Source organism: Erinaceus europaeus, chromosome 15 (assembly GCF_950295315.1).
Source record: "Erinaceus europaeus chromosome 15, mEriEur2.1, whole genome shotgun sequence".
NCBI lineage: Eukaryota > Metazoa > Chordata > Mammalia > Eulipotyphla > Erinaceidae > Erinaceus > Erinaceus europaeus.
This window is the reverse complement of record NC_080176.1, coordinates 50,247,603-50,270,125: the sequence shown is the minus strand read 5'-3', so window position 1 is coordinate 50,270,125 and position 22,523 is coordinate 50,247,603. Positions and strand designations below refer to the sequence as shown.

The 22,523-nt window shown below is 39.6% G+C and overlaps 1 protein-coding gene across 5 annotated transcripts in view; it reads left to right on the top strand.

The window, feature by feature from the left end:
• GALNT1 (polypeptide N-acetylgalactosaminyltransferase 1) overlaps positions 1-22,523 on the top strand; it is a 105,225-nt gene that overhangs the window by 16,258 nt on the left and 66,444 nt on the right. For 2 of the 5 annotated variants that reach the window (XM_060173723.1, XM_060173725.1), the window contains one exon: positions 17,219-17,273. The exons of the other annotated variants lie outside the window; for them this stretch is intronic. The gene's annotated coding sequence lies outside the window, so the exon portion shown is untranslated. The remainder of the gene's footprint in view (positions 1-17,218; positions 17,274-22,523) is intronic. 5 annotated transcript variants of the gene reach the window in all.

Sequence of the window (22,523 nt, the reverse complement as noted above, 5' to 3'; positions counted from 1 at the left end):
CCATAAGCCAGAACTGAACAGTGCTCTGGCAAAAAAAAAAAAAAAAGAAGTTATGCTTTGGGGAATGCTGCTTTTTTTTTTTTTTAACTGAAATAGAATTGACACTTAACATTTATGACAGTTGAATATTATATTTTGATATTTGTACATATTGCAAAATAATGATAATATTCAATAGGTTTGGTTAGCATCTATTACCACAAAGATAGAAAACTTCAGGGAGTTGGGCTGTAGCACAGAGGGTTAAGTGCAGGTGGCTCAAGTGCAAGGACTGGCTTAAGGATCCCGGTTTGAGCCCCCAGCTCCCCACCTGCAGGGGAGTTGCTTCACAAGCGGTGAAGTGCAGGTCTGCAGGTGTCTATCTTTCTCTCCCCCTCTCTGTCTTCCTCTCCTCTCCATTTCTCTCTGTTCTAACAACAACGACATCAGTAACAACAACAATAATAACTACAACAACAATGAAAAACAACAAGGGCAACAAAAGGGAAAATAAATATTAAAAGAAAAAAAACTTATGTGTTTTCCATATGTGATGCTAGAGAATGAACCCAGATGTTCAGTATGTTGTGATTCTACCACTTAGCCACCTCTCTGCCAGATGCCTTTTTTTTTTTTAGTGAGACTGATTCTCTCTCTTAGATTTTATTTATTTATTAATGAATAAAGATAGGAGGAGAGAGACAAAGAATCAGACATCACTCTGGTATATGTGCTACTGGGGACTGAATTCAGAACCTTATGCTTGAGAGTCCAATGCTTTATCTACCGCACTACTTCCCGAACCAGTGCCTGATGCTTTTAACCGCCTTTTCTTCTCTTCCTCCATTCATTTATTCATTCATTCATTTATTTATTTATTTATTTATTTATTTATTTATTTATGATATAGCAAAGGGGGAGAGAGAGAGAGAATCAGAGCATTATTCTGGCATATTCAATATCAGAGGTCGAATTTTATGCTTGAAAGCCCAGTGCTTTATCTAGTGTGCCACCTTCCAGGCTGTGCCTTTTCTTATTTATTTATTTATTTCTCTTTCCTTTTTTTTTTTTGTAAGACCAGGGAGTGAACCTAGAGCTTTGTGTATGTATGTTGCCATTACTGACCAACTTACCTGGGTTGACATTTCAGAGAAAAGAAAGGGAGAGATAGCACAGTACTCCTCCACCACCCGTATGGTGGCAGGGCTCAGACTCAGGGTCACAAGCCACTCAAACCATGTGTTCTACTAGGTTGTACTAGCAGCAATTTCCCAGTCTCCCAACCCCCCCCCCTTTTTTTTAGGTTGTAGAGAGTAATATGCTTCTCAGTCCTAGCAACTTAAGACCACTTTTCACTAGATTTTTGGTATATCTTTTGCACTCAGGTTGGAGCTACACTACTTGAGTGGTGCAAGAGATGCCAAGCCAGGAATCCAGTGAACAAGGGTCTCAGCTTGCTAGGATTGGGCAGTAGACCCAAGTACTCTATGTGGACAATATAGAAGCAGAGTTCAAATAATTGACACATAAATTTTCTAGGGATATGAACTTACAGTTGAAAAAGTCAGAAGCCCTACAAATAAGCTGCAGTGGGTTCATCAGAAGAATGAGAAGCCAAGCATTCAGAAACTGCAGGTAGTCATGTGTCAGATGCAGAATATAAAGTAAGTGCTTAATACACTTAAAGAATATAAAATATGGTTAAGGATCAAGAGGCTTTGAAAAATAAGCAAACAAGCTGACCAATAGTATATAAAGCAAATGCTATATTAAAGATAATGGTTAAAAAAAAAAAAAGAAACAAAGCAAGCATCCTTAGAGTCATTATGAGTACTTTTCATAGGCCATTCAAAACTCAAGTGCCCACAAATAAAAGATTCATAATAAGTTGTTGAATAATCAATTTTAATACTATAGTAATAGGGCTAGTAGCTCACAATATGAAATGTAATTCACAGTAGTTAAAAAGGATAAACCTACCCAGGAACAAATATAAAAAGTGGTGGCAAGATCTTTATGTAGAAAGTTATAAAATGTATTGAAAGACAGAAAACATGAATAAGTACAATCAAAAGGAAAAAGGGCAGGTTCTTGTAAGTGTATGAATATACCTGCCACATATAAATTCATTGCCATTTCAGTAAAAACCCTGCAGCGTATGGCTTTGTTATGATTTGTGGGGTCTGACAAGTCAATTCTAAAATGTATTTGGAAAAATAAAGGGTCAAGTATAACCAAGACATTTCTGAAGAGTTCCTCTCCTCTATTTTAAAACTTCATATAAAAATTTAATAATTGATTTAGTGTAGTATTAGGGCAAGGATAGACAGGGAGATAATGGAATAAAATTGAAGCAATAAATTAAAATCTATACCTAGGAATCTGATAGATGACAAATAAAATAAGGAAACGGAACACTATAAATGGTGCTGGGGTTATTGTTTAGTTGCATTTACAAAATGTTTTCTTTGTTACCTCATGCCACATAAAAAAGAACTTAGGGGAAAATACAGTTCCAAGAAGTATTCAGAGGACCTAGTGGGGGTTGTATTGTTATATGGGAAACTGGGGAATGTTATGCATGTACAAACCATTGTACTTACTGTTGAATGTAAAACATTAATTCCCCAATAAAAAAAAAGTCAAAATAAAATTAAAAAAAAGAACTTAGGGTAGATTAAAATTTTAATTGATGAAAGGCAGTACTTAGACTTCACAATGAAACAAGGCCAGGGAGATATGCAGTGGTTGTATACCAGACCTTCATAATGAGACTTGATGTCCCAACTTGTCTCATACATGAAACTTGGATGTCCCAAGCTCAATCCTCAGTGCCACCAAAAGCCAAAGCTAAGTGGTGCTGTGATCTCTCTCATTAAAATAGGTAAGCATTTCTCCTCTCTCTCAGCCTGAGAGGTGGCTCACTGGGTAGAGAGTATGCCTTGCCATGTGCACAGCCCAGGCTTGAGGCCCAGTGTCACTTGGGAGGTGCTGTGGTACTGGAGGAAGTTCTAGGACTGTGCTTTCTTTCCTCTCTGTCTCTTATCTGAATGTACAAGTAGCCTGGAGGGGTGGAATCACACATGCATAAGACCCTGAATCCAAAAAGTCTAATAAAATTAGAGAGTATCTTATGACTTTAGGCTCTTAAAAAAAAAAAAGATTTTATTTCTTGGGGGGAAAAAAGGAAACTAGTGCACTACTCCATATGCATTGCTGGGCACTGAATCCAGAACCTCAGTCATGCAGGGTGTGAGTCCTACAGATTTTCCATTCCCCCAGCCACAAACTTTTGTAACTGGATTCCAGAAATTACAGTTGTTGAAGGAAAAAGTTAATAAATTTGTCTGTGTTAACTCAAGACCTCATGCTTGAGAGTCCGATGCTTTATTCACTGCGCCACCTCCCGGACCACTTGTGCTGTTGTTTCTTATCTCTCATTTTCTTCACATTTTTGCTACATTTATTGTTTTAAAACTGAAACTCTGCAGTATTATCATCTGCTTTTCTTTGAGAAGGTTTCCTTAAATTGTATGTTTCTCCTTGACTTTATTCACATTTAAGAATAAGTCATTTAACTGCTTATTAGAAATAAGGTATACCTTATATGGTTTTTTGCTGGCTAAGTTTCACCATACAGTATTATATTCACTGGACCAAGTCATCACTGACAATAAATTTGTCTTGTTTGTCCTGACAGGTGTCCTAAAAAGCCATCTTTTGCCTAGTTTGGGAACCTATGTCCTTAGTTTCAAGGAATTGTTCTAGGGGAGGCAGGTGTCAGAAAAAGACTGTGTGACAGTGATTTTTCACTAATATTTTGACTTTATTATATAAACATTTACAGAAAGTGGATCCAACCTTTTTCAGAGGATGGGGCAGGGAGTGGTCATGTCAAGATGGAGGACTGAAGTAAGGATCTGAGAACTTGAATTACTCCTTGCAAATATTTTGGCTCATTATTCTGTATTCACAGCCTCCTTTGTATTTTGGAACATACTTCTCATTGTTTGGGGAATCTGTGTTGTGAATTTCTAATTCAAATTGCTTTCACTGGTAAAAAAAAAAAAAAAATTTGTCTGTGTTAAAATTAAGTTCTAGGGCAGGGAAATAGCATAATGGTTATGCAAAGAGACTCTTAATGCCTGAGGCTCCAAAATCCCAGGTTCAGTCCCTCTCAAAGCTAAACATTGCTCTGGTAAAAATAAATAAAATAAATAAATAAATAAATATAAGGTCTTTTTTCTCCTGTTTACAATAAAAAACAGTCAACTAATCATAAGTGTACAAATAGTAGAAAATATTTCTAACAATTGACAAAGATTATATCAAAAACTATATACCCATTTATATACATGCTAGTAATACATACATATGTCAGTGTGAAAAAGATAAATGGGCAAGAGAAAGGAAAAGCAGCTCCATGGAAGAAAAATTAATAGTCACTAAAGTCTGGCAACAGGGAAATACAAACTGAAACTGCATTGACAAAATTGTAAAAGTTGGACAGTATCTTTGCAGTCTCTATGGCTGAGGCCAGCAAACTTTAGAAAGAGCTAGATAATAAATAGTTTAGACTTTCTAGGTCTCTGTTGCAATTATTCAACTTTGCTATGGTAGTTCAAAAGCAAACATAAATTTCATGAATGTGTTCCCATGCAATTTTATTTATAAGAGTAGTAGTTTGTACACCACCACCATCCTCACCCCCACCCAGGGCAGCTCAATGATAGGGTGCAGGACTTGTAAGTGTGAGGTCCTGAGTTTAATTTCTGTTATTGAGTATGCCAAAATGGTACTCCAGGCCTCTCTCCTCCCCCTTAGTAAATAAATTAAATCAATCAATCAGTCAATCTTAAATAAGTTACTCAACCACTACTCTACCACTCTTTGTGTTAAAAAACGTATCAACATGAACACTTAAAATGTAATGACATGATAGTGTGATTCCATATATATAAATTCCAGCAGTGAACTATAAAGGATTCAGATTATGAATTTCATTATAGCTACTGGGACTTGACTAATTTTGAATTCTAGCTTTGACAAAATCTATGTAACTTTGGCCAAACTACCTTTTAAAAGTGATAAGTCTTTGGGGCTGGGTGGTGGCAGACCTGGTAGAGCACATGACTTTGCATGAGAACCCAGGTTTAAGCTCCTTCCTATCTGCTGGGGGCTGAAGGGTAGGAAACTCCACTAGCAGTGGAGCAGTGTTATACATATTTCTCCCTCCTTCCCCACACCCTGTCTGTCAAAAAAAAAAAAAAGAATAAAAGGTTGCTGGGAACAGTGGAATTGTCTTGTAGGTACTAAACCCTAGTGGGAGCCCTGTGGCAAAATAAACACAACAACTGAAACCAAGAAAGAGAGAGAGGGGAAAAAGTTGACTGCTAGCTTGAACTCTGAAAAAACTCTTTATCCATGAGAGTTGGGCTGTAGCACAGTGGGTTAAACGCAGGTGGTGCTGAGTGCAAGGACCAGCGTAAGGATGGCGGTTCGAGTCCCTGACTCCCCACCTGTAGGGGAGTCACTTCACAGGCAGTGAAGCAGGTTTGCAGGTGTTTTATCTTTTCTCTCCCCCTCTCCGTCTTCCCCATCTCTCTCCATTTCTCTCTGTCCTATCCCAAGAATGACGACAACAATAACAACTACAACAATAAAACAAACAAGGGCAACAAAAGGTAATAAATAAATAAATTTTAAGGAAAAAAAAAGAAAAAGAAGAAAAAAAAAACCCTCTTATCCATAAGATGGTTAGCATAATAGAAACTATACCCTTGGGTTGTTGGAAGAGTCATGGTATTTAATGTCCCTAAAAGAGCTCAGCACTCTGGACGACCTCAGTGGTTGTTGCTGTGCTTTCACCCTTCTCCTTTAGCTTACATTCCTGTTAAAAGAAAGGTACAACATTTTTTTTGGGGGGGTGGATTCTGGGTAACCTTCCATCTGGCCTTACTGTGCATTCAGCTTATATGACTAGTCTGATAAGGGTTGGAATATTTTCACCTTGAAGACGTGGCTAATCTTTAACTTTTTTATACTTAATAAGTTTTAGATACTGCTATTTTAGCTGGTTTCTTTTTTAAAACTTTATTCATTTTATTTTATTTGGTAGGACAGAGAAATTTAGAGAGAAGGGGATTAGAGAGGGAGAGAGACACCTGCAGCACTGCTTCGCTGCTTGTGGAACTTTCCCCCTGCAGGTGGAGGTGAGGACTTGAACCCAGGTCCTTATGCACTGTAATGTGTTCACTTATCCAGGTGCACCACCACCCAGTGACACTGTTATTTTAGTGTCATGTTTAAGTCATCATATTCATTGTAGCCTGCTAAATGCTTGACGGGACAACTGCCAGTATCACTCGGCCTTCCTTGTAGCATTTAGTATTGTGGGAGCCCTTTCTCGGAACTGTGTCCTCTGGTCCTGGGTGTCACTCTCCAGATTCTTCTCTGACCTCTCAGGCCTTTCAGTTCTCCAAATGTTGGTGTTCACCCCAACCCCCAAACTCCTTACTCCTCAACTTCTATGACTCAAAAATGAAGCTAACACCAACCGAGAGGATTGTTAGGATAGAATTTCTCTAATGTATGGTCATCTAGGAAGGAACTCAGTACTCAAAGAGATTCTGATTCATTTGTGCTGGCGTGTGGTCTGGTGTAAAACTAACGAGTGTAAGGAGTCCTTCCTCTCCACTTTGAGCAACAGTGGCATATGGAGGTGTGCATGGCATCCTGCAGACATTCAGTTTCTCCTTCAGTCTGTCTGTGACTACTTTCCTCTGTGCCCTCTGCCAGGTTCCCTAGAGTCATAGTGACTGTCTCCTCCATCAGGATAATGCCATTGCCCAATCATCTTTGTTTTCTGGGGTCTGGTAAAAATGCTAAATGCACAATTTGAAATGGCAAATTATTTCACACTGGTAAAAGTGAATAAATGTACTCATGCTTTTATTTTGTTCATAAAACACCAATGGTTGTAATACTCATCCTGCTAAATTAGGATTTTAAACCTGTTTGTAACCCTAGCTTAGGTGTTACCTAGCTGAAACAACTTAGCTTCTGGACAAGATGGTCAGGGGCTGGCTTATCCTGTTTGCTTTCACTGCCCCCACCCACAACAAAAACTACAATATCCATGGGAAATATGCACACGCACTAATGCATGCATTCCTGGAGCTCAGATAGAGAAAACAACAACAACAACAACAACAACAACAGCAGCAACAAAAACCCAAGTACAGGTTGCAAGGACAGAGAGACTTTGCATCAGGAGTAAAGAAGAGTTTGCTAGTTGGTTCTTGTAAGCAGCCAGGAACCAGGCAGCCAGTCAGTCTCCCAGCACTACACTCTCAGCTTCGCTGCCAGATCCAGCCAGCAGCAGCTGCTGCTGCTATTGCTTCCCCTGCCTGGAGCTCTGCTCCTGTTGCCTGTTCCTGTCTACTCACCCCACAGCAGCTACCCAGCTGACCTGCATAGGCAGGTGGTGGTAGACCTGGTAAAGCCCTACCATGTATGAAGAAGACCTGGGTTCAGTTCCCTGGTCTCTGCCTGCAGGGAGGACGCTTCACTAACTGTGGAGTAGGGCTGCAAGTAAAGGAAAATAATAATAACCAGGAGTGGTAGAGTCAGCATCCAGGCAGTGAACCCAAGCAGTAACCCTGGGGTAGAATTCATATTTGAAGAAATATTAATTTCCTAAATAAAGGAGCTAGACCTACAGATTTAGAATGCTTGGGGACCTCCAAGACAAGTTAATCCAAACCTAAATTCACCAAGGCACATGATAATTATTAACACAATGGTAAAGGTCAAAGAAAAAGATGATTCTGAAGGCTACTAGAGTAAACCAGGGAGTCACAATAAGGGGAATCCCATAAGACCATGAGATGATTATTCTACAGAAATTCTAAAGGTTAGAATGGACTAGCAAGTTGTATTTGAATGGACAGGTCCTCCACCTAAGAATATTTTATCCTGCTAGGTTATCAGTCAAGAGCTTTCCAAGGTGTCGGGTGCTGGCGCACCTGGTTAAGTGCACATATTACCATGCAAGAGGACCATTTCCCCCAGTTCCCACCTGCAGGGGAAAAACTTCACAAGTGATGAAGCAGTGCTGCAGGCGTCTGTCTCTCTCTTCCCCCCCCCCCCCCCCCGCCTCCCCTTTCCTCTTGGTTTCTCTCTGTTCTATCAAATAAAATTAAATAAAGTTAAAAAATATAAAAAAAGAGCTTTTCAGACAAGGACAAGCTTTTCAAACAAGCTAAAGGATTCATTACCACTAAACACCTACAAATACTAAAGGGACTTACCAAAATGACAATATAGAAATGGCCTTGCACACATAGTAAACAAACAGCCCAAAAGTCAAATTAACTGAGGCTAACAAAGGGGACTGGCTGGGTGAGGGGGATAGTGGTGAGCTCCAAAGAAGGGGACCCAGTGGACTTGGGCTGAACAGTATTGGTGCTTGGGTGGGGTATTGCATTTTAAGGACATGAGAAATTGTACTTCTAAAACACTGGCTTGTAAACTGAGTGTATCTAAAAAACAATAGCTATTTTTAAAAGCTTAATTAACTACTTTTTATTTCAAAAATTGTGACATGTGAAAGAAAAAACATGATTAAAATGAATCCACTCAGATGTATTTCATCTTCCTGATTCAGCAAAGCTTTTAATTGACCACACCTGCTTTACCTCTGCATTTCCCCCCCACCCCAGGCTTTTAAAACAACACCAGGTATGTTCTCATTTTACATAATACTCTTCAGCATGACAACCTTTAAAAAAAAAAAAAAAAATATATATATATATATATATATATATATATATATATTTATAGGCTAGAGACAGATATTGAAAGGGGAGGGGGAGATAGGGAGGAGGAGAATTAAGAAATAAAATATCTAGTTTTTGTTTTCTCTCTCTTCTCCATTTCTTCCCATTTTAAAAGTTGCTCTGTAGATGAGAATTGTTTAGGATAAAGCCACAAACTTATTTTCAAGTCAAGGTTTCATCCTTTAAGATAGTTTTGCTGTTTTCTTTGGGGTGGGGTGAGAAGTCAAGCTCTTAATATCTTTGAGAACTTTCTAGTAAAGCTGTTAATTATTGGGCTGGCGAAATGGGTCATGGGGATAGTGCTCTGCTTTGCTGTGCATGGGATTCAGGTTCAAGTCCAGCCACCACTGCACTGAAGGAAGAAGCTTCAGTTAGTGCCTGCAGTCTCTTCCACTAGCTCTGCCTCAATCTAAATAAAGAAAAAGCTGTTTTTTTAATTAAATTTTTATTATTGGACAGAGACAGAGACAGACAGAGAGAAATTGAGAGGAAAGGGGGAAATAGAGAGGGAAAGACACATAGAGACACCTGCAGCCCTGCTTTACCACTTGTCAAGTTTTCCCCCTGTAGGTGGGGAGCAGCAGGGGCTTGAACCTGGGTCCTTACATGCTATGATGTGTGCATTTAACCAAGTGCATCACCACCTGGCCCCTCATACCATCTTTTTAAAATTATTACTTAATTTTTTATTTATAAAATGGAAGCATTGACTAAACCATAGGATAAGAAGGGTACAACTCCACACAGTTCCCTCCACCAGAACTCCGTATCCCACCCCCTCTCCTGATAGCTTTCCTATTCTTTAACCCTCTGGGAGTATGAACCCAAGGTCATTGTGGGTTGCAGAAGGTGGAAGGTCTGGCTTCTGTAATTACTTCCTCGCTGAACATGGGCGTTGACAGGTCGATCCATACTCCCAGCCTGTCTTTCTCTTTCCCTAGTGGGGAAGGGCTCTGGGGAAGCAGAGCTCCAGGACACATTGGTGGGGTTGTCTGTCCAGGGAATCTGGGCTGCATCATGCTAGCATCTGGAACCTTGTGGTTGAAAAGAGAGTTAACATATAAAGCCAAACAAGTTGTTGACCAATCATGGACCTAAAGGCTGGAATAGTGCAGATGAAGAGTTGGGGGACCTTCCCTTTTGTAGATAGCTAGTAGGCATATTTTAGTTATATTCCAAAGGGCCTATGGCTATACTAGTGTTTTGTTTTGTTTTTTGCCTGAGCCTAAAAGCTGATATGCAGGTGGATCCTAATTATTGTCTGGGGAGATGATGTCATGGCTGGCAGAAGGACCAGAAAGCTGGATCAAGGAAGAGAGTAGCTCCCAAATATGGGAAAGGTATATAAATATTGTTGACTGTAAACCCCATCGATTTGATGTGATCTGGGGCCCATATTCAGCTTGGGAGCCTATGTGACCTCTGCATCCCTGGAGATCTGAGCTCACATTCTGTGGTCATGAGTAGGAACGTTCCAGTCTGCCCCAATATCAGGACCCATCTTCCTCAGGTGTAGCATAGAGTATGTTGTCCAGCCTCCCTTTGGAGGATGGAACATTCTGTACCATTGTTGATTCAAGTTGAGGGCAAGGTCCTTTGGGGGCCCACAAAGGGGTCTATTGTGTTAAAAGCTGCTTTCTATTTATTAAAACGTGTATGTTCTTTGGTGGTGTTTAAATATATCTTTAAAAATTTGTAGTTATTCCTCTTGAATGTATGGGTGTAAGAAGAGAGCTGAATTTAGGCTGTAACACAGAATGTGCACTGGAAACTCTGCTTTTACATTAACCACAAGTTTAAATTCTCTCACACTGATGGTGAAAAAAAATTTTATTTATTTACTTATTATTATTATTATTATTTTTTTTTACCAGAGCATTGCTCATCTCTGGCTTATTATGGTGCAGGGGATTGAACCTGGGAATTTGAAGCTTCAGGCATGAGAATTTCTTTGCATAACTACTATGCTATCTACCCCACTTATTATTATTTTTTTGTCATCAGGGTCATTGTTGGGGCTCAGTACTGTGGCAGTATGAATCCACTGCTTCTGGTAGCTATTTTTTTTCTATTTTATTTTATAGAACAGAGAAAAGTTGAGAGGGGAGGGGGAGATCAAAAAGGGGAGAGAGAGGCACTCGAAGACCTGCTTCACCTTTAGTGAAGCGTCCCCCCCCAGCAGTTGGGGAGTGGGGACATGAACCCAGGTCCTTGCACATGGTAATAATGTATGTGCTCAACCAGGTGTGCTACCACCTGGCCTCCTGAACAAATTATCTTTTAGTTTGTATTTACTGGTAGTAGTAAAGACTGGAATGCACAATTCACTTGCATATATCAGAAAGCTATATACTGAGATTTTAGCAGACTATATAGAATTTTTTAAAATGCAGAAATGTTTTTTAATTATTTGTATGACTTAATGGACTAACTTTTAATTATAATATTAGCACCCTTATTGCAGTGATATTTTTGGTTCTGAGAGCAGGAGTCAAATCCTATAATCTACCACCTTGAGTTGGAAAGGCACTTGGAATGCTGTCTCCTGGAATGGATTTTAACTACCATAGTATCAGTGCAGAAGCTGAGACTAGGGGAAAATCTAATTGAGGGAGTGAGGCTGAAAATAGCTATTCACAGAAACAAGTGGCAAGGGGCCAAAAAGCTGAGTAAAATCAGCAGGAGAAGATGCAGAACCACCACTAAAACTCTAAGCTAAGAAAAGAAGCGAAGTGACAATAAGACAGAAACCACATTAGAGGAAAAATAAAATCCACAAAAATAATGTTCCAAATTGCTGACTAGCTAAGGAAAGAAAATGAAGAGTTTGTGTGTTTTTGCAAAGTGTGCTAACTGATAAATCTATGAAGTAGGACGCACAACTAAGTAGAACATGATTTTTGTAGCATGCTAATAAGTGAACAAGGTTTAAACATGTCTCCGGCTACTATACTAGGCCAAAACTTAAAAAATATTTCCACCCTAGTTTTCTGTTTTACACTGAATCAGCTGAGTAAATTTTAAAACTGTGTAGATCCCAAAAGGTTAGTTAGTGTACAAGTAATAATCGTTTAAGTGAAGGAGTTCTCGATGCTGCTTTATGTTTGCAGTTGCATTTTGTCTGGCAGTACTTTGTCCTTTGGTGTGTTGTTTCCTTCTGTCTCTTTTCGCAGACCATCTATTTGTAGAGGAGGGAAAATATGGCCTGATCTCTGAGGAGTGCTTTGAGCAGGAAAATAGGGGAAAGGATGACAACAGAAGTTTCCACTTAGTCTGCAGATTGTTGGGTCTCTCTCATCTTGAGCCCAGAGACAAGAGGCTGTAGGGCTTACGGTTTTGTTTGTTATCCAGACCAGCAGTAGCTTTGCTGATGTCAATAATACAGTAGCTGTCTGCACTCTCAGATTGTGGTTGGCAGGTTTTAGTGAATTTTTTTCCCCATCCTGCTTGGCCACCTCATACAGAATACATGTTACTTTTGCATTTTATCTTGATCTGGAGGCCAGTAATTGTGTATGGCAACACTTGAGAGTCTCTTTAAAATCTGAGAAGTAAAATCTTTTTTGACAATTTCTAGGCAGATAATGAACAGTCATGAATCCATCTTTCCCCGATGTCTTATATAACACGTCCCTCTAGGGGGCCGAGTGTAGCACAAAGGCAAGGACCCGCACAAGGATTGGGGTTCGAATCCCCGCTCCCCACCTGCAGGGGATTGGATTGCCTCATAAGCGTTGAAGCAGGCCTGCAGGTGTCTATCTTTCTCTCCCCCTCTCTACCTTCCCTTCCTCTCTCAATTTCTCTCTATCCTATCCTCTTAAAAAAAGGGTGGGGGGTATGGCCACCAGGAGCAGTGGATTCATAGTGCAGGCACTGAGGCCCAGCGAAAACCCTGGAGGCAAAAAAAAAAGTCTCCCCTCTTTGCTTGTCAATTATGGTTAGGTTTGATTGGATCTAAAAGATCTATCCTCCCTCAACCCTTAAAAAAAGGTGCTTTAAAAGAGTGTTCTATTGTCCCATCTTCCCATCCCCACCCCCAAATAACAGTTGTGTACTTACAAGGATCCTGCTTCCTATTTATTCTAATCTTTAGCTTGTGGCATTTTCTCTGAGGTCACCTAATGGTTAGAAATTCTAACTCTTGTAGTTCCATCTTTTCTGTTCATGTTTGGGGGCAACAGGATGAATGAAGGGGTTGAAAGTAAAATGTCCCAGTTTCCATGGTGGTCAGGATCCTTTTAGTATCTTTTCCATATCCCAACCCAATGATTTCTGATTTTATCTTAGTCTTCAGGGCGGGCCAGGATAAACCATTTGTCACTTATGGTAATACAACAATCTGAATCACAAGAAAGAGTCAAGTAGCTGTTTTTGAGAAAATCCCACTGGATACACACTCCCCCAGACCGCCATGAGTGAGCCATCACCCCAGCACTGATGTGGCATATGCAGTGACAGATATTGAACCTGGCGTCTCATGCACACAAGTCTTATATGCTGTCTACTGAGTAACCACCTTCCTGGCCACACAGAATTTAAATCTTTCTTTTCTTTTTTGTGCCTCCAGGGTTTTCGCTGGGGCTCACTGACTGCACTATAAATCCATGGCTCCTGGAGGCCATTTTTTCCATTTTGTTGTCCTTGTTGTTATTGTTGTTGTTGGATAGCATGGAGAGAAATCGAGAGAGGAGGGGAAGAGAAAGATAGACACCTGCAGACATGCAGATCTGTTTCACTATCTGTGAAACAACCCCCCTTTTGGTGGGGAGCCGGGGGCTCGAACCTGGATCTTTGCACTGGTCCTTGTGCTTTGCTCCATGTGCACTTGAATCAGCCCCCTAGATTTTTCTTTTATTTAAGAAAAAAATTTTTTTTTTATTTTTATTGCATAGAGTCAGAGAAAGAGAAGATACTGCAGCATTGCTCATGCTTGTGAAGCTTTCACTGTGCAGGTTGGAGACCCGGGACTTGAACAGAGTCGTTGATCATTGTAATGTGTGCACTCAACCTGGTGTGATTTAGATCTTTCATGTGATAAAAGTTCGAACAGAGTTGAAGCCTTTCCCTTTCTCTTAACAACCATAATATGAATTTGGGCTAGCATTCTCATACATGTTGTTATTTATAAAAAATAACTGTGTCCACAGCCAATATGCCTTATTTCAGAATTTAAAAGGTATACATGGGTGCAAAGCACAAGGACCGGCGGAAGGATCCCAGTTCAAGCCTCCAGCTCTCCACCTGCAGGGGAGCCCTGTCACATGTGGTAAAGCAGGTCTGCAGGTGTCTATCTTTCTCTTCCCCTCTCTGTCTCCCACTTCTCTCTCCATTTCTCTCTGTCCTATCCAACAATGATGACATCAGTAATAACAACAATAATAACTACAACAATAAAAAACAAGGTCAACAAAAGGGAATAAGTAAATATTTTTTAAAAAATGGTATACATGGGGGACATACTTTGTCTCCTGCTTGTTGTTTTTAACTCAGTGCTGTTTACTAATATTTATGCATATAGTTCTTGTTTGATTATAACTGCTATCTCTTATTTGTCAGTAGTTTATTGGTTTTTCTCTTGATGCATATTTAAGTTGCTTACTTTTGCATATGTCTCTTCATATATATATATATATATATATATATATATATATATATATATGAGATACCATGCTGTATAACTAGAAGTAGAATATCTGAGATGTAGGATTTTTTTTCAGCTTTACTAGATATTGCCAGATTGCTCTCCAGAGTGGTCATGCCAAGTTATTTTTGGAACGACATAGTATTAGTGCTCCATTTCTTTATTCCTTACTAGCACTTGTGTTTTTGTTAGTCAGATTTCCCTGAGTACCAGACATATGTTTTACCATTGAACTACCTTGCTGGCCCTAGTATTGCTTTTCTTTTTCAATAATTTTTGAACACTTCTATCAACTATTAAGTACTATTCCTGATACTATAGAAATAACATTAAAATAAAGTCTCTTGTCTCGTGAAACTTACTATATAAACAATTAACATAGTAATATATTGATTTTTTTTTTTATAAGTAAAGCACTAGGGAAGGATAAAGAGTACATGGGGGGTAATGATGTTACTTAAGAGGCTAAGACATGTAGAATGAGCTTGACAAAGAGCCTGATGGGAGTTAGGAGAGCAGAATGACTGGATAAACAGTTTTAGAAAAATTATGCCAAATGATATGGGGTTGAAAAGTTGAGAAATTTGAGACAGGAAATGAAGACACAGAAGCTGCTAAGAAAAGAATGCTAAGAAAGAATGATGATGACTTGAGGGAGAAAGCACAACATTATAAAATTTGTGGCCAAGGGTGGTATCTTGGTGAAAAACCAAGAGACATGAAGACACTGGGGCCTCCATGACCAGGGCATAGCATGGGTCCTTGGCTTGTTTGAAAGTTCCTGCTGGAACATTCATTTCTCAGAGAAATAGATGGGGGGTTTCCATTGTTTTTTTTCTTGGCAGTGTATTTCCTATTATCTGAATGTATACTTTGGAGACAAGAGAGCTTTTTTGAAACCCCAACATAATGGTCTATGGTAGTGATTTGACATTCATATTCAAAATATAAAAGTTTAAAACATAGGAAGAAATTCATAACTTCCCCTGACCTTTGACCTTTGTGGTAGTGCTGTGTTGGGATAGTTTTTACTATAACAGCAGAATTCCTAGCTAACTTTAGCAACTTATATGACAAGAAGCTCAGATACAGATTTCAGGGCTGATCTGTTCTGTGTCCTCATGGTCCCCTGTACACTCCATGTATTTATTTTGGTATTCTCAGCAAGATGACTAGCACTTTTACAGTAATATGCAAATATATGTTATATATACACATGTATATACATATGTATATATACACATACATGCCGGGCTGTAGCACACCTGGTTAAGCCACGTGGTGCAAACTGCAATGGCCAGCGTCAGCCTCCCTGTCTGCAGGTCCACCCTCCCCCAGGTCGGGACATGGAACAGACAAGACAGACACTGAAGTGGCTTGACAATACCATACATGGTTAGGAAAGGGGTGGAGAAAGGCAAAGGAGGCCGGGGAATGGTATGGACTTCCCCAGCAGCTGTTGCTAGGGGTTCAATTGGTAAGATTAGCAATACCCTGTGGGGAATTAGGAAGAAGACCTTTAGTCATTTGTAAGATAAAGCAGAAGATTGATATGTAGATAATAAAAGGATGGGCCATAGTGTTAGGGAATGTAGGGTGGAGCAGGCTTAATGTTTTTTAAGGAATGCCGGCCTCCCCGTGGGAAGATTCAGAATATTTTTGTGGGGGAGGGAAGACTTACATGGCCGCCAACCTTTTGAGGTTCATGTGTCCCCCCCCTTTTGCTCAACTCCTCCATAGAGAGAGAGACTTATCAGGATGGACTCACCTCTCAGGTCAAGCCCTGCCAGGCTCCACCATATCTCCACAACCTCCCTACACATACATATATATGCATATATAATATATATAACGATGGATAAATATAATTTCTCCTTCAGCATCTCTGTGTAGGAGCATAACTTCTTGAAGCCTGTTTTTCCTAATAGACTTTCCTAACAGATTCTGTTGGTTAACATTTGCTCACTCACACTAGCAGGAGGGCTAGAAGAAATTTGGTTATCTTGGACCAATTAAGAATAGGTACTGTAAAAAGAACATGGTCACTTGAATTCAGATGGGGTCTAATGCAGTAAAAAAACAAGAGTGGGGGATTGGGATAAGAGACAGACAATATCTGTCTTTGAAATGGCTTTGACTTTACCACCAGAAAAGGAAATAACCTAACAGATTTCTAAGAAGAGGAAGCATACTGGAGCCTGGCAGTAGCACACCAGGTTAAGTGCACATAGTGCAAAGTGCAGACCAGTGCAAAGATCCCGGTTTGAACCCTCGGCTACCCACCTGCAGGGAGTCACTTAACAAACAGTAAAGCAGGTCTTCAGGTCTTCTTCTTTCTCTTCCCCTCTGTCTTCCCCTCCTCTCTCAATTTCTCTCTGTCCTATCCATAAATAACAATAGCAGCAACAACAACAGCAATGAAAAAAAAATGGCCACCAGGAGCAGTGAATTTGTAGTGCACTGAATACCAACAATAATCATAACCCTGGAGGAAAAAAAAAATGAAGAGGAAGAGGAAGCATTTCCATGGCACTTGGTGTTAGATCTCAGTAATACTTTACTCATTGACTAACTCTTTCACATACTAGACATTGTGTGGGTGAATACTTAGTTTTCAGATAGTCTTTGAGGGATAATGCCCTTTGTCCTTAGGAAGTTACTGGCCTGTAGTTCAGTGCAATAGGATAGCTGAGGTATGGGGAGGATAGAGCTAATCTGTAATACTCTGATTTTAGGAATTTTATTTATTTATTAACAGGAGATGTGGGACATATGGATTTGGGATATGAATTCATTTGCAAAACCACTCTGGGGTAAGTTGATAGCTAGAGTGAATAACTTCAGGGTCACACTTGTCTTTAGATTAGAGCTTGATTTTACAGCTCTAGAGGTTTCTAACGAGTTTTTATGAGTACTTCAAGCTTCTGACTTATACTTCAAGATTCTGGCTTGTTAGAAATTCCAACTTAGTAACTGTCAAACTTAGCTATCCTCAGTGCTAATTAATTAGCATCGTCACTTTTCCTTATTATATTTGTATATGACACAAGACTTCCATCAGCCAGGCTCACTTAGACATGGTTTCCTCTGTGTAAATGATAGAAACATATATAAGATTTTTTTTCTGGTCAAAGAGGTACAATTCAACTTCTTACAGGAAACTGATCACATAAGCACATTCCTGCCGTATGATGAGCCCTGGTAATGGAGATTTAGGCCATTGACCAAATACCAGGTGCACATCATAAATCTTGTTGATCATTTAAAACACCACTGACAACCTGGTACGTCTTGATCCACTGCTTTAACATCCTTACCAGTGATCCTGGACATTCCTATTAAATTGTCAGAAATTGGCTAGGGGTCATTTTAGGGATTGGCAAGGATAGAGTCATACTTAACTACTAGATTAACTCTTTCTTCCCAGAGTCCTAGCTGATATAATGTATTTTCAGAATGTAAAGTTCAATGCTAGATACATTCTTTAGAATGTAATATTCTGAACTTAAAAAAATAATTGATAGTAGAAATAGTTAACAAATATCACTTCTCTGAGGGGAAGTTTGGGATTCTTTTCTTTTATCAAGTCATAAACTGATGACTTTTGGATTTTACATTTTGTCTACAACTATATGTATTATATATTGGGATATGTCATATTAAAAACAATAAGAAATTTGAACTTCAGATAGTTCAGTGAAGATACTGCTAAATTAACTTCTTAATATGAAGGTTTTCCTTGTGGGTGACTTAAAAACAATGTGATCTCTCTTTTTTTTTTTAAAAAAAAAAAAGTTCTTATTTATAAAAAGGAAACATTGGCTAAACCAGAGGATAAGAGGGGCACAACTCCACACAATTCCCACCACCAGAACTCTGTATCCCATCCCCTCCCCTGACAGATTTCCTATTCTTTAACCTTCTGGGAGTATGGGACCCAAGTTCATTGTGGGATGCAGAAGGTTGAAGGTCTGGCTTCTGTAATTGCTTCCCCGCTTAACATGGGCATTGACAGGTCGATCCATACTGCTAGCCTGTCTCTCTCTTTCCTTAGTGGGGAAGGGCTCTGGGTAAGTGGAGCTCCAGGACACATTGGTGGGGTTGTCTGACCAGGGAAGTCTGGTTGGCATCATGCTCGCATCTGGAACCATATCCAGAGAATCCCAGGTCACAAGATGCTGCTTGTTGGAGCTCAAGCCAGCTGCTGCTTCCAAGTCACCATCTTGGCTCCGCCCACCCCCTTTTTTTTTTTTTTGCCACCAGGGTTATCACTGAGGCTCGGTGCCTATACCATGAATCCACTGCTCCTGGAGGTCATTTTTTTCCATTTTGTTGCCCTTGTTGTAGTGGTTATTTTTATTGTTGTCATAGCTGTTGTTGGATAGGACAGAGAGAAATGGATAGAGGAGGGGAAGACAGAGCAGGGGAGAAAGATAGACACCTGCAGACCTGCTTCACCACTTTCAAAGTGACTCCCCGCAGGTAGGGAGCTGCGGGCTCGGACCGGTTGTTGCTGGTCTTCAGTGCCTGCACTACGAATCCACTGCTCTTGGTGGCCATTTTTCCCATTTTGTTGCCCTTGTTGCTAACCTTGTTGTCGCCATTGCTGCTGCTGTTGTTGGACAGGATAGAGAGAAATGGAGAGAGAAGGGGAAGACAGAGAGGGGAGAGAAAGATACCTGCAGTCCTGCTTCACCGACTGTGAAGTGACCTCCCTGCCAGTGGGGAGCCGGCACTTGAACCAGCATCCTTGCGCTGGTCCTTGTGCTTCGCGCCATGTCCTCTTACTCTGCTGCACTACCACCCGCGATATCTTTTTTTTTATTTACTTTTTTTTTTTTTTACAGAATTTGCGGATTCTCAGAAATAGTAAGTAAACCATCCATTATTTTAAATTGATTTAATAATGATCGACAAGACTATACGATAAGAGCTTATGGTACAATTGCACACAATTCCCACCACCAGAATTCTGCATCCCATCCCTTCCATTGGAAGCTTTCCTATTCTTTATCCCTCTGGAAACATGGACCCAGGATCATTATGGGGTGCAGAAGGTGGTGGTGGGGTCTGGCTTCTGTAATCGCTTTTCGGTTGGACATGGGCATTGACAGGTTGATCCATACCCTCATCCTGTTTCTATCTTTCTCTAGTGGGGTAGGGCTTTGGGGAGGCGGGGTTCCAGGGTACTTGGTGAGGTCATCTGTCCAGTGAAGTCAGGTTCACATAATGGTAGCATCTGTAACTTGGTGGCAAGAGTACTGGAACTGATGGGTTGACATTCCATGCCTGGCGTCTCTGGACACCATCCGAAGTGAAACGTGTCAAGGTGCATTGATTTGGTTGAGCTTAGCAGATGCAGTATCAAATGGTATGGGTCGAGAGAAGTGTGTAGGAAAATAAGCCACACCCCAGAAGTTCCGGGACTGGGTCTGGGAGAAATAGGAGTTTTTATAGAGAATGGGGAAGGTAGTCCTGCTGTCTTAGAGTTTAAGGAGGAAATAGATAGCTGTAATTGTAACCAAGTTATTTGGGAACTTGGTTTACTTTGAAAATCCCATGTTTAGGATTTGCTGTATCATACAAAGTCTTACCAAGATTTATGCCATTTAATGCTATATACATATAGCTGTATCTTACATAGTGGCGCAACCAGTTGCTTCTGGTCTCCCTGGTCTAAGGCTATAGGTGATTTAATATTTCCAATAAATTGTCATTTTTAGAAATGTATAAACAATTTAAACTCACTGTTAAATTTCTATCAGGTTACCAATTTGAAACCTTAAGTGCTTAGATTAAAGGAATATATGCTTAGAACTCAGGTCTAAGCATCAAAGAATTTGAGACATTCATTTCTATTTTCCCCCTCATATTGATTAGTGACTTATAAGATTATAAGTTAACAGAAGTGTATATTAGCACCATTCCCACCACCAAAGCTCTGTGTCCCTATACTCACCCCTTTATAGCGAAATTGAAAATCTACCCTCACCCTCCATCCAGAGTATTTTACTTTGGTGAAATACTACAAACTCAATCAAATTCTACTTTGCTTTTTCCTGTCTGTTCTTCTTTCTTAACTTCTGTTTATGGGTGGGATCATCCCATACTTGTCTTTCGCTTTCTAACTTAGCTTACTTAACATAATTCCTTCTAGCTCCATCCAAGATGGGTCAGAGAAGATGGGTTCACTATTCTTAATGGCTGAGTAGTATTCCATTGAGTATATATACCACAACTTTCTCAGCCATTCATCTGTTGTTGGGTACCTGGGTTGCTTACAGGTTTTGGCTATTACAAATTGTGCTGCTATGAACATAGTTGTACACTTATCTTTTTGGATGGTTGTAATTGAGTTCTTAGGATATATCCCTAGGAGAGAAATTACTGGTTCATATGAAAGGTCTATTTCAAGCCTTACGAGGGTTCTCCAAACTGCTCCCCAATACATCAAAGAGGCTAATACCCAAAAATGTAAAGAGCTCACCAAACTCAGCATCAAAAAAGCAAATGACCCAATCCAAAAGGCAGAGGAGATGAACAGAATATTAACTACAGAAGAAATACAAAGGGCCAACAGACATATGGAAAATTGCTCTGGGTCACTGATTTTCAGAGAAATGCAAATAAAGACAACAATGAGATTTTTAAACTGTGGATTACGGGGTTTAAAAAGATGGATTCCCACCAGCAGTGCAGGAGGGTTCCTTTGTCCAACATTTGTTGCTGTTGTCGTTTTTGATGTATGATATGATTTAAAAAATAAAAATAAAGTAAAATGTAAAAAATTGTTGGATAAAGACAGTCTTGGCATATATGTTCATTGGAGTAATATGCCACCTCTAGAAAAGTTGATATGTTGTATCATTCAAGGTAAAATGAATGGAACTGGAGGCTATTGTACAGGCTGAAATAACTAGAGATGAAGGACAACTACTGGATGGTTTTCACTGAAATGTGGAATATTGATGACTAAAGCAAACAGATTGGCATCAAAATAGTAACTAAACTGTTAGGGGCAGTAACAAAATAGTAGTAACAAAATAGTAACTAAACTGTTAGGGGCAGGGAAGTGGGTCAGTATTACAGAATGTAACTTGCATAGTTAAAGCCCTGTGTTAGATCACTGGGACTATACCAATCGGCAAAGCAATGCTGTAGTAACTCTCAATACGTTACTGAGTCTTGGCCAGTAATGTTCTTGTTCTCATACCATGGCAGATATTGCAAATGGCACAGACACAAAGGCACTGATCCTCACTGCTCAAGTTCTTACCACCCTGCTTAGCACCAGTCAGAGGAGCATGCAGTTCACATTACTAAAGAACATCGACTCAGGAAATCTGGAAGGAAAAAAGCCATTCACATTACTAAAGAACATCGACTCAGGAAATCTGGAAGGAAAAAGACAACCAGATAGGGAAGTTTCTAAACAGGATATGATAGTACTTACTCTACTTTGCCCCAAGCTTTTTTAGAACAAGGTTTTTCTTTGAAGTTAAATTTTTCATTTGTTATCCTACCTTTTAAAAGATTCATTTACTTATGTGGTGCCAGGGAGCAAAACCAGGGGTTTCAACTATGCAAGAGTGGTCAAAGTACTCTTGAAGTAGGGAAAGGTGAAAACATTTGTTTTACCATATGTCAAGAATTATATAAAGCTATAGTAATTAAAAGGCAGTGTTGTATTGGGAACAGAACAGAACTTTGGAAACCTAGTTCATGACAAAGTTGGCATTACACATCTTCAGGGAGAAGATGAACTTTCCATAAGTAGTTCTGAGACAATTGATTATTCACATGGGAGAAACTACTTAAATGTAAAAAGTAAAACTTTATAAATTTTGGGACCTAGAACCTGGTGCAGTGTATAGGGCACTGAACTTGAAATCATGAAGCCCCAAGTTTGATTTTTGGTATCCCATATGCTAGACTGATGCTCTGGTTCTCTCCCCTGCACTGTGTAGTATCAATATATAAAGAAAATATTTTAAATGATTAAATTTTAAAAGCAACATATATTTTTTTAAAAAGTTAAATTTTTAGGTACAAAACATTTCCGT